Raw genomic sequence first — 13,767 nt, 5'->3', positions numbered from 1 at the left:
CTGATGAATGTACTGACCTTTTATTCATTTGTTCTTTCATAACAACATTTCTTGAGCTATGTCCAAAGCACTGTATTAGACTCTTGGGATTCAAAGATCAACACAGGAATATTCTGCCTTTAAAACGTCACAGTCTACTGTAATACTGAATAGCAAGGGTTGAATTAAAGTGCCAGTTGGAGACAAAAGTGTAGTAGGTGGCACAGAAAAACAAAATGGATTTAAGATGGATGCAATGAGCAATCATAACAAATTTTGTTGAGGTATGGCCTTTATTTGCCAAACCATCAAATTAACTCTAAGAACCTAAGCATTTTCCACTCAGATCTTGCCTCTATATCCCTTGTTCACCAATTCATTGTTATTTGGTGTCTACTTGGGCAAGACACTGAGCCTACTTTATTAGTGCTACAAGGAGCCTACCCTGGAGCAGTTCAATGCATAGCTAAGATGACAATTGCTAGATACATAATGGCTACATCATGTGTGAAGCATCATCAGTATTGGAGTTTTGCACAATATGCTATGACAGTGGGTTCAGAGTAATTCATTCTTACCATGGTAGTTAAGAAACGTTTCCAAGAACAGATAATATTTAAACAAATGTTTAAATGATGATTAGAACTCAAACAGTATAAATGGGTAGAGCAGTAATGTACGTAATACATAGTCATTCCCTTGATAAATCAGAAGGTTCAATCATACTAAGTCCAAATTCCTGAAAATGGACATGTCTGCTAGTACTGGAAGGAGTATCCCTTTGAATTGGCTGTGTTTTGAACTAAACACACTTTATTTACTTCCATGTTTAATCCCTTAAGCAGTTGAGTTTGATTTGTTGATCTGCTGACTCAGGCCTGAGTCCATATGACCATCAAACATTCATAGTGTTATTCAACAATGTACAGTATTACTTAAACCAGTTTTTCCTTTTTAACAGAATTTCTTGCTTGATATCTTATAATAACTTACCTAACACTTACATAGGTATATTTGACTACATAAAGCCATGATCCAAACTGAAGAATTAAATGTTGATAGTCAAAGTAGTAATGAATTGTTTTGTCAATTCAACAACACATCAATCCTGTATATTGAAGCTCAAAAGTCAATGTGGGGGCCAGCAATGTGGTGTAGTGGGTAAAGCCGCCACCCGTAATGCCGACATCCCATATGGGCTCCAGTTCGAGTCCCGTCTGTTCCACTTCTGATCCAGCTCTCTGTTATGGCCTGGGAAAGCAGAAGATGGCCCATGTCCTTGGGCCCTTGCACCTGCGAGGGAGACCTGAAGGAAGCTTCTGGCTCCTGGCTCCGGATTGGCGCAGCTCCAGCCATTGTGGCCATCTGGGGAATGACTCAGTGGATGGAAGTCATCTCTCTCTCTCTCTCTCTAACTCTCTCTCTCTCTCTCTCTCTCTCACTGCCTCTTAGTAACTCTGCCTTTCAAATAAATAAATAAATCTTTTTTAAAAAAAGTCAATGTGTCCTAGTAACCTCTATGCATGCCAAATACCACCAGGTCCCATTATGGTCCACAGAATTATACTTTATTTCTTTTTATTTTTATTTATTTGAAAGGGAAACAGAAAGATAGAGATCTTCCATCTGCTGGCTCACTCCTTAAATGCCTGCAATAGGAGGAGCTAGGCCAAGGTAGAGCCAAGAGTTGGAAACTCAATTCAGGTTTCCCACACTCTTGAACTATCAAGCTGTTGCTGAAAGGGTTAAAAGCTTAAAAGTAAAGCCATAAAACTGAAACTGCAAAAATCCAAGTGTAGCCACGGTGATAAGGAACCGAATTATCTCTGTTGAAACATGTGTCCCCATCCGCTTGAGAGATGGCCTTGTAAAACTGCTTTGTGTAACTATCTCATGTGATATCGCTTGCAGGAGTCCGGAAAGAGCTACAATAAGTTCCTGTAACTTAGTGATCTTTGTATGAACTCACCCCCTCCCATTTGTTTGTTGCACTGTATAAAAGCCCTAGCCTTCTTTCACTTGGGGCTGCTCTGTTCCTGAGTGTTCAGACAGCCCCAGCATGCTGGAGAAAATAAACCCTTTGCTGATTGGATGAGAATGTCTCTTGGAGTCGTTGCTCGGCGGTAGACGTTCTGCAACCCTTACATTGCTTCTCAGAGTGTGCATTAGCAGGAAGCTTGAATTGGAAGTGGAGCCAGGACTGAGACCCAGGCACTCCAAATGAGATACAGGTGTCCTAACCAACCTAACCCCTCTGCCAAACATCCGCCCCATAGAGTTCTACATTAAACTTGTCTAATGGATAGTGGGACTGTATCAACCAGAACTCTCAGACAGCCACTGTTTTGATACAGCAGGCTCTCAGTAGCCTAAATTGAAATATAAGGCTTCTTCCAACCATGATTCCAATTCTACATCAAAATGATCCCATAATCTCATGACATACTGACTAGACCATAATGGGAATATGATTCCAGTTTGATCTCTCTGCCTGAAGTTAGATATTAAGATAGATGCATCTGAAAACATTTGTGTGTATCAGATGTAAAATCTAGAAATTGTCTCCTTATAAAACAGATCATGTGGCTATGCTGACAGTACTCTGACAGAACAATACTTCTATGAATATCTCATGAAAAGTTAGAGTATCCGAATAGAGCAGTATAATTTCGCAGCTTGCCAAATTCAGTTCTGTGTGGCTCTGTTTCCTGATTCGGTCTAGCTACACAAGTCTGTTTGACATGATTGACTTCAGTACCCCCTCAGACTTGAATAACATGCAGTAAACCCACAATCACACTTTCACTCCAAAACCAGCACAATGAGTCTCCTCACTATTTTTTCAAAACCACTTTTTTCACACAGAGAAATAGTTGGAGAGTGGCTTGGATGTGTTCTTTTCACAAAGACGTGGAGAGCAAGAAAAAAAAACACAGATTTTGACAGAAAATTTGACAGAAAATTATACCCAAGTAACAGCTGAGAATACGCATGCATGTGCATGTGTTTAATGGCCACAAGAATGGATATGTAAGAATATGAGAAAAATAAATTGTTAAGGCTTTAAAAGTCTAATAGTAAATAATGGGTTTCTTTAGGAGCAGTTTTTAAATTGGGGGAAAGGTAAGAGTATGTCTGAAAATTATAGAGTCCAGAAATTCTGCCTGATTTATTCATTTTGCCCTGAGTATACAAGTTTACTGTAATATTAGTCCCAACTATGTGGTTATAACTGCCAATTTGGATGACTTTATATAGAGCCTCGATCTCCATCTGGCTGCCAAGTTCAACTGAAGACCAAAGTTGTGTCTACATGAGCAGGTAGAGCTAGGAAAAATGTCAGGAAGAGTTTTGTTTTCAAGTCCTATTTGTGAGAACCAGGACCCCATCACCATTCAAGCACTGAATTGGACCAACCCAACAGATGTCACCCCAAGAGAGACAAAAAAGAATGTTGATTTGCATCAATTCAAACCACAAAAAAAGAACTCATACCCTGAAATCCAGTGCTGATTTTTCAGAGTAAAATTTAATAAGGATAATGATTGTATTAACTTTAAGCTCTTCCAAAATGTGACTAATACCAATAATTCTAAAATGAAATTAAAAATTAATCTTAGCTATAGCATTTCTAAGATGTTTTTCTTTTTGATAAATATTTTTAAACTTATAATTTTATGTTCATCAGCAGAGCATATCTTTTGCCCTGATTTATTTGTTTTTAACATTACTTCTAATTTTTATAGAGGTTTGTACTCAGCAAAATTAGGGGAAAAACTGTGTTCACTGTGTTTATCTACAGAACAGAATGCACCAACCAGCAATTCAAATTAGTTGTTCAACTTTATTTGAATTTGAGGCTCATGACACCTGTACTTTAAAAAATTCTCTCTTGCACATTTTAGAATCTTTTTTTTATGTTTCACTGTGGTGAGTTTGATTACAACGTGTCGTGGTGAGGATCTCTTTTGGTCATGTTTACTAGGGGTTCTATGAGCTTCCTGTACTAGGATGTCTCTGTCCTTCTCCAGACCCGGGAAGTTCTCTGCAAGTATCTCACTAAAAAGGCCTTCTAATCCTTTCTCTCTCTCCATGCCTTCAGGAACTCCTAGAACCCAAATGTTGGGTTTTTTAATAGTATCCTGTAGATTCCCAACAATATTTTTTTAGATTTCGGAAATTTATATTTACTAAATAAAAAAAATTTTTAAAGTTCTGCGTATAACTGTTTTTTCAACAAATGTGACTCAGAAACAAAAGACAGAGATCCAAGCTGGAAATGATTTTCCCCTGAATCACTAAAGGTAAGGGTAAAGAAAAGCATGTATGTTTAGGGATTTTTAAAAATCTCTCACCCTCTTTCATCAATATAATGTACATCTTTTACATAAGACCCTAGATTTACAGAAGCACCATGCATAATGAATTCTCATCTACTAGGACTCTGAGAAGACCATCTGGAATAAACAGTGTGCATGAATCAGTAGGTCCCAACAGCTGGCATTGATGTGTAAACCTTCTGCCACTCTCCTTTGGATTTTCATGGCTGATACACCATTGGTTCTTTAAATAAGCTTCCAACTTCTGGCTTTCCAAAATATCTTTGGAATTATTTGTCACATGACACTCCAAACAAACCCAAAAAGAACCAAACCCAAAAAGAAGTGCTAATTAACTGTAGGAGTTGCAATACGAAATGATTTTTTATAAACATCAAATACCAATATTCTGGAAAGAAGGCATCCCAGCCCACTGGAAAAAGCAAGTACTCGAAGTGAGAAAAATGATGTGCTGACAAAGGCATTTGCTAACCTTCGTTTTTCTTCCTATAAAATTGGGGTTATCCTGCCAACCAGGAGAATGGAACTATACAGAGGATGTAAACTGTTAATTCAGCTTTGAAAGACTGAGAGAGAGTGTAAAAAAGAAGGGGGGATTATGCCTTCTTTAAAAGTACAGTTTATGTGGCCAGCACTGTACCAGCAGGTTAAACCACTGTTTGTAGTGCTGGTAACCCCTGTGGGTGCCAGTTCGAGTCAAGGCTGCTCCACTTATGAAGTGGTTCCCTGCTAAGGCACTTGGAAAGGCAGTGGAGGATGGCCCAAGTACTTGGACCCTTGCACCCACATAGGAGACCCAGAGGAAGTTTCTGGTTCCCGGCTTTGGACCAGACTAGCTCCTGCCCTTGCAGCCATTTGGGGAGTGAACCAGCATATGGAAGACCTCTCTCTGTCTCTCCTTCTCTCTCTGTAACTCTGACTTTCAAATATATACCTACATCTTAAGAAGGAAGAGGAAAAGAAAATACAGTTTATGACAATTCAAGAGGGTCTCTATTTCCCTCTGGCCATTGGCAGCTCCTGTGGCTGGAAACCATGGTGTAGGGGATAGAGAAGACCTTGGCACTATGCTTTCAAAGCGAAGCTGAACTATATAGAGAGCCTAGAGAGTTTCATTAAGGCTTGGCGAGCTACGTGGGAAGATCTGAATGCCAATGTGTTTGGCTGACATGAGAGTCTCCATTCCTCCTTTGAATGCAGAGTTACTCCAAGAAGCAGAGACAGGAGTTTTCTCATTTTTCATTAATGAAAGAGAGTGACCTTATGCACAATGAGCAGGCTGTGACCCCTATGGATTCAAAAGGATTCTGAAGGGTTTTTTTTAACACAAGGTGTGTTCCAATATATCTACTAAGAGATCGATCTTAAGCAGCAGCTCAGATTGCTCCGAATTTATATGAGACAAAAGCACTTGCCATTTTCCCTTTCTGTTACATTGGGCATCAATGGAGCCCAGTGATACACATGGCAGAGAAGCAACCAGCACTAACCCCTGCGTGGAAACAGCTCAGGAAATCATGCAGATTCACTGCCGTGGGAGGAGTTAGCCCAGGGGCCAAGCTTAAGCAAATGAAATGTTTCCTTCCTCACTGAAGTCAAAAGGAAAGGGAAGGTCGGGAAGGTCGGGGAGGGCATTTGGCTTGGTGGTTATGACACTGAGTGGGAAATCCTTTGCATGATTTCCATGCAGGACTGTCTAGGTTTGAGTCCCAGGACCACTCTCAGTTCCAGCTTCCTGCTAACACGCACTCTGGAGGTCAACAGGTAATGGGCCAAATAGTTGGGTCTCTGTCAGCCACACAGGAGGCCTGAATTGAATTGCCAGCTCCTGGCTTCAGCCTGGTCCAATCCTGGTCTGTCTCTCTGTCTCTGTCTCTCTGTCTCTCTCTCCTTTTCAAATAAACAAACATTTAAAAAAAAAAAAAGAGGACAGGGAGGCCTAAGAGAAAATAGTTTTGAGATAAGGGAAGTAAATGATAACCCAAAACATAAGAGTGTACTTCAAATTGTTTGTGGAAAACTTGAATTAAAAGATGATAAGTTTATTTTGGTCTGAAAAACAAAACATTTAAAATCCATGCATAGAAAAGATTTTCAAACATTCATAGAAAATGTGTATTCTGAAAAAATTATGCATTGACTTCATTTTTTCATACTAAAATGAACAAACCTTTTAATTCCATTTTTCCATGAACATTTTGAAGTACCCTCATATTCGGGAAAGAATCAGAGCAATAAAGGCTTACTGAATGCCAACTTTATTTATCAGCAATTTACAGGAAGGAAAGGCAATAAAAAATGCAGGATATAGTCCCTGTTTTCAAAAAATTTATAATCTCATATAGCAGAAGTGCCAAAACCATAGAAAATGAAATAATAGCTGATTTATGAAATGGGAAAAATGATGTCAGCTACATGGAAACAAGGATAGCTAGATGGATAGAAAGATAGATATCACCAATTAAGTATCATGTTCTCCAAGTTGCATTTCACATATTTTTCATTTTAATATTTAAAGTCAAATACACACACACACACACACCCATTTTACAGATTTAAAAAAAAAACAAACAAAACTTGGAGATGTTCACAAAACCAATTAAGGCTACATGACCAGTAAATGGTAGAGCTGACATTTGAATCAGTAAATGGTTTTCCAGAGTTTAATAGAAGAGTGAGACTTACCTGTCTTCAGACTGCGTGTTTCCTCTCCTTAGATAATGAAATGTTTCCTACTTCTCATGTTCTCCTTTTACAGTGCTGACAAGTGGCTCAGTGCCAGGTTTTTAGCTCTATTTATCTTTCATGATTGGCATATTTCTGCTATGTGGTTAATTCATTGCAACTGTCTTTTTAATGTTTTTGTAACTCTTTTTTGGAAAGAAGCAGGGTCTTGGTAAATAAATCGAATTGAATCAATTCAGAAGCTCACTTTCTGTCTATTGTGCCATGCTCTGAATTAAAAGAACAGTTCTCAGAAACAATCAAAATTCAAAAGTTAAATAAGCATTGTTGTCAAATACATTGTTCAGATCTAAAAACAAAAACTGTCATAAATAGTCATTAGCAGAGAGACCCTCTCCCTCTCGCTCTATTGGATTCAGAGACATGGAGAGGTGGGATTCCAGTGGGGCCACCACACTCTGGAAGATGCAGGTCTGAACTAGGGTGGGCTTCCCACACATTAAACAGAAGCACCAACACAGATGAAATGAGAAGCAGAAAGAACAAAGGAATTTAAAATCCAACAAGTAAAAACAATTCAAGTTTGCTGTATTGCACTCTGTGCCATTGTTTAAATTTCAATTCTTCTTTTCCTAAAGGAGATTTGGGGGTCCTTATTTTACATATGTTGAATTCAAATCAATACCTTCTTTCTGACTGGGAGATTTTACCTTTTCTTCTTTTGGCAGAAGGGTCCTCTAGGCGGAAACTCTGATTCTAAAGGTAGAGTGACAGGGTGGTCTGGTTATTCCATTGGCAAAGGAATCCTAGCAGTGTTCAGACACACCACCCTGGTGGGTTGAGCCTAGTTCCTCAAAGCTCTTTCCCTTCCTTCCCTAAGCTAATTTGAGAATGATCAAGTTCCCTTTGGAATGTAAGCTAAAAACTTTTTCCATCTCTTCGAAGGCCAAGAAAGGACACACTAGTGCTGCTTGTTTTACTCCACAAACTCATCCTATTTCCTAGTAGAACTTGGAAACCTGCAAGTGAGGAAAAGGGACAGTTGGCACTACACCATTGTCCCCCACAGTCTCATAATCACCAGAGAATGGCGCAGGTGCATGGTCTTTAAGGCAAAACTGCCTCCTTAGCCTTCTGGAGCAATCGGTTGTGCAAAAATCAAGGACTCCTGTATGACTTTATCCAAACATAAAGAAAGTTTAACACTTACAAGTTCATGACCCTGTCAAGGTAAGCAAACATCCTTTCTCAAATGAAAACCTCCCCTCATCATGTCTACCATCAAATAGCATTTATTGAACACCCCTCCACATGTGGTGCTGGATACAATACTGCCCAAGGACTGTCTAATGCTTGAATTCTACTCTTTAGCAAGAACTCATTTACCTTTCTTTGCTTTATCAATAATCAATGAGTCAACTTCTACCACCTACGAAGCAGAGCCCAGAGAGGCTGGAACCTGCACAAAAAGACTTTATCAAGGACCAGAGAAAGGACTTGGCTCCCTAAAATAGATACAGCACAGGAAGATGTTTGTCACTCACACTTTGAGGCTACATACTTAAAGTTGGAATAGGAGATGCAAGGAAGCAGAGAGAAAAGCTATATATCTAGTGTTTTTCTTTGTTTTCTTTCCTTTTTTTTCACTCACTTAAAAAAAAACCTTATAATACAAAGGAACGTCAAAACATTTTCTTGATGAGTTTATTTTGGTACAACAAAAACATTAAAGCCAATGCATAGTTTTTTGCTTAATACACATTTTCATGAATTTCTGAAGACCATTTGTATGCATGCATTTCAAAAATAAAAATTTTGACACAAAAGTAAATTTATCTTTTAATTGTGTTCATATGAACTTTTAAAAATGGCCTTGTATACATACTAAGGAATGTATGTAGAAAATATGAGTTATGCTGATGAAATCTTTACTAATTATATGCAGAATCTATCTTCTGTATATAAAGATAATTGGAAATGGAAAAAAAACTGGTGTTAAATTGGAAATGGCATAGAAAACTAATTAATTTTTTAAAAAATATCATGTAGGATCTCTGTCTTTAATGTGCTGTACACTGTTATTTAATGCTATAACTAGTACTCCAACAGTATTTTTTCACTTTGTGTTGCTATATGGGTGCAAACTGTTGAAATTTTTACTTAATATATACTAAACTGACCTTCTGTATATAAAAAGAATTGAAAATGAATCTTGATGTGAATGGAAGGGGAGAGGGAGCGGGAAAGGGGAGGGTTGCGGGTGGGAGGGAAGTTATGGGAGGGGAAGCCATTGTAATCCATAAGCTGTGCTTTGGAAATTTATATTCATTAAATAAAAGTTTAATAAAAAAAAAGAAAATATGAGTTATGAAACATAATAACATGAACACCATGAACCCATGATAAAACTTATAATTAGAGCTTCATTCTTAGAATGCTTCTTCCCTACCCTAACCTTTCCTTACAGAGCTGAGCACTCTGGTGATCATCACTGATTTGTGCTATAATTTTATAAGCTTATAATAAGCTATGTATTATTTACTCATACTTAGTTTTGAGCTTATAAAAGAAGTTTTAATTTTCATTACCCTACTTACAAATACATATCTTCTGTTACACACATTTGCCACACATGTTATCACCTCAGTAATACATCTTTTCCTCCTTTCTTCTATTGGAATGATTGTCTTTTTTTAAATTTACTTGTCAGAATTTTCTCTGCATTCTATAAATCAATCCTATTTGTTATATGTCAGGCAAATGTCATTTTCTTATATTTTAATTTACCTTATGGTGTCTTTGAACATAAGTTCCCAATTTAATGTAGTTAATTTTTTTAAAAATTGTTAGTGGTTCCCACATCTTTTTTGAATATATGTTTCTTTACCCAACTATGCAAATCAATTCATACTTTCATAGAAAAGTTTGAACTTTCATACACATGACTTAATTCAACTAGGATTAATTTTTTACCATCTGAAATAGAAATCAAATTTCTTTTACTTTGTATGGATAATAATTAACACTTTCAGTACCATATATTCAGTACTATCTTTTGTCCTAGCCATTTGCAATGCTGCCTCTGTCACACAAAGTGCCATATTTGGGTCTGTTTCTGGGTTACCTATTCCTATTTGGTTTAATTTTCTGTGAAAACAGCACATTATATTGATTACAACAGCTGCATGCCTAGTTAGCTGGTAATGCAAGCACTCCTGATGTTTTCCTCTTGAGCAGAGTTTTGGGTTTCGTTGGGACTTTGCTCTTTATTTTAGTGCTAGAATTCTTCAAAAATCATTGTTGGGGTCTTGGTAAAAGTCATGTTGAATTTAGAATTCAATTTAGAGAGAAATTACAAAGTTTACAGTATTGAGGCAGAAAAGATAGCTATTTCTGAATTTATTTTGATCTTCTTTGACTTTCAACAAAGCTTTATTGATTTACAATTTTATTCACAAAGATCTTGAGCATGATATGCAAAATGTATACTTGAACTCTGCTTGTTAGTTGCCATTTATATTTTGTATTATATTTTCAATTTACTGCTTGTTTAAGAAATACAATCTACCTTTTTAAAATTTTTCATATCTTTACTACACTGGTAATGATTTTGAGGGATGAATGGAAGTGTTGGGTGCTGATTTCTTTGTCTTATTCTGACTTTAAAGTGAGTGCCACTAAACTGCTTATCACTCACAATGTCTTAAATTATACTCAGCTAGTATTAATAGCTGATTTACTTAGCTTTGCTTATTTTCTCTTCTTGTAATATTTAGTTATTTGTTTGAAAGTCAGAATGACAGGGGGAGAGGGAGAGAGGGAGAGAATTAGAGAGAGGGGTTAGAGAGAGAGAGAGAGAGAAGAGAGATATGGATCTTTCATGACTGGTTTACTCACCAAGTAGCCACAACAGCTAGGTCTGGGCCAGGTCAAAGCCAGGAGCCAGGAACAGCATCTGGGTCTTCTACAGAGGTGGCAGGGGCCCAAGTACTTGGACCATCTTCTATGGCTTTCCCGGATTCATTAGCAGTGAGATGAATCAGAAATGGATCAGCCAGGACACCAGCCAGTGCTCCAATATAGGATGCTGGCACCACAAGCAGCGGCTTAACCTGCTGCACCGCAATTCTAGCCCCTGTTTTCCTTTTAACTTTTCTTATCCTTGAGTTTTGAGAGTATTCTTATAAAAAAAAAAGTTTAGCTAGATTTTGTGTCTTTCTATAATCTCATAATACCTAACTTTTAATTCTTTATTTTTATCCATTTAATCCATGACTTTTTTGCCCCATTGATACACATGAATCACCTATATCACCTATGCTGTACTCCTCTAAGATCTTTCCAGAGAGACAGACAATATTATATTTGAGAAAGAGAGAAGAATTATAAGTAATTATCTCACAAAATTGTGGGAACTGGCAAGTCCAATATCCTCAGGGCAATCCAGCCAGACTGGATATTAAGGCAAGAGACCTATGGTATAGTCAGTATTCAAGCATAGCTCCTTTTTCTCAGGAAAACTGCCCTTTTTTCCCAAGACCTTCGACCAACTAGATTAGGCCCATCCACATTCTGGAGGGCAATCTGGTTTACTTAAACTCTACTAATTATAAATATCAATCATATCTAAATAGTTCAGGCTCAGCAACATCTAAAGTGATGCTTGACCAAACAACTTGGCACCGTAGCCCAGTAAAAGGAATAAAAAAAAATCACCTGAGCTTTCTTTTTGTTTTTTTTTCTTTTTACTTTTTCTTGACTTCTTTTGGTCTTTTCAATTATTTATTTAATTTTTATGTTTGATGTATGTTAAATCTTCTCAGATTTTCCTCCATGTCTGTTAATTTCTCTTCCACCATTTCCTCTTCTTTTATTCTGTGATATATCTGGATTACTTCTTTGGTTCTATCTTCCAGTTCACCAACTGTCACTTCAGCTTTGATAAATTTAATCAATTAAACTAATTCACTGAGTTTTCAATTTTCTCAGTTATATTTTTATTTCTAAAGTTATATTTGGTTGTTTTCACATCTATACAGACATTTTTGTTATTGTTTCTTATTCACATTTTTATTCGCTCAATTGCTTGCTCAACTCATGACTAGAGCCTAGGGAGATTACTGATGCCATAAACAAGAGTGTCTATTTGTTAAGTCAACAACAGGAGTCACTGTGTACTTACATCTCATGTGGGATTTGTCCTTAATGTGTTGTCCAATGTGAAGTGATGCTATAACTAGTACTAAAACAGTATTTTTATACTTTGTGTTTCTGTGTGGGTGCAAACTGATGAAATCTTTACTTAGTATATATAGAATCAATCTTCTGTATATAAAGATAATTGAAAATGAAAAAAACAAACCTGGTGTTAAATTGGAAATTTCATAGAAAATTAATTAATTTTTAAAAAATATCATGTAGGATCTCTGTCTTTAATGTGCTGTACACTGTTATTTAATGCTATAACTAGTACTCCAACAGTATTTTTTCACTTTGTGTTGCTATGTGGGTGCAAACTGTTGAAATCTTTACTTAATAGATACTAAACTGATCCTCTGTATATAAAGAGAATTGAAAATGAATCTTGATGTGAATGGAAGGGGAGAGGGAGCGGGAAAGGGGAAGGTTGTGGGTGGGAGGGAAGTTATGGGGGGGAGGAAGCCATTGTAATCCATAAGCTGTACTTTGGAAATTTATATTCATTAAATAAAAGTTTAAAAAAAAAGAATTTCAAACACAATGGTTTCACATTCAGTATCTGATAATTCTAAGATCTAAAGTGTACAGGGAGGTCTAATTCTAATTCTCCTGTTTGCTGATTTCCAATCGTAGTAGCTTGTTACACCTTGTGTTCTGTTCAGTTTTCATCATGTAGAATTTCTAAGGAATAAAGAAAATATGTTCCTCTTTCCCTCCCCAGGGAAAATATAATTTGCTTCAATTGAGAGCTAGCAGGGTGGAAAGGTACTATCAATTTGACCAACTCTGACCCATTTGCAAGTCTTTGCTCCCTTTTCTCATCCTGACTTAATCGTCTCATCACAACTTGGCACTGTTTTCAGGTAACACTGCTTTTGTGCTCACTTAACTCTTAGCTTACTGTTATGTGTATGTGTGTGTGTTTTAAAGATTTATTTATTTTAAAGTCAGAGGTACAGAGAGAGAGGAAGAGACACAGAGAGAGATCATCCACTCCTGATTTACCCCCCAGGATGGCCGCAATGGCCAACACTAGGCCAGACTGAAACCAGTAGCCAGGATCTTCAACTCAGCCTCCCACATGGGTTCAGGAGCCAAAGGACTTGGGCCATCCTGCTGCTTTTTTCAGACCATTAGCAGGGAGCTAGATCAGATATGGAGCAGCCAGGACTTGAACAAAAGCCATTGCCAGCAACGTTTTTACTCACTATGCCACAATGCTGGCCTCAGCTTCTTGTTCTTCTTTCACTATCTCAGTCCTACAAATCTAGAAAACATTAGAAAGTGGGGGCCAAGATGGCAGAATAGCAACAGCTAGTTACAAGTTACACAGGGCAAAATAGATAGTTAATAAAGAAAGGGGATACAGGCCAGGGACAGAGCCATGAGAATTTTGTGCAGAGAAGCCCAGAAGTCCAAAAGCAACTGGGCAGGTCCATACTGAGGGAGCAAACTGCAAGGGAAGTGGCAGAGGCAAGGTGGAGGCATGAGAGAGAAGCCGAATGGGAAGACTGACTCCACTCCTCCCCTGGCAGACAGGTGAGATGCAAGTTTGCAAGTCCAC

This window comes from Lepus europaeus, chromosome 12 (genome assembly GCF_033115175.1).
Source record: "Lepus europaeus isolate LE1 chromosome 12, mLepTim1.pri, whole genome shotgun sequence".
NCBI lineage: Eukaryota > Metazoa > Chordata > Mammalia > Lagomorpha > Leporidae > Lepus > Lepus europaeus.
The sequence above is the reverse complement of the archived record's forward strand: the minus strand, read 5'-3'. Positions refer to the sequence as shown.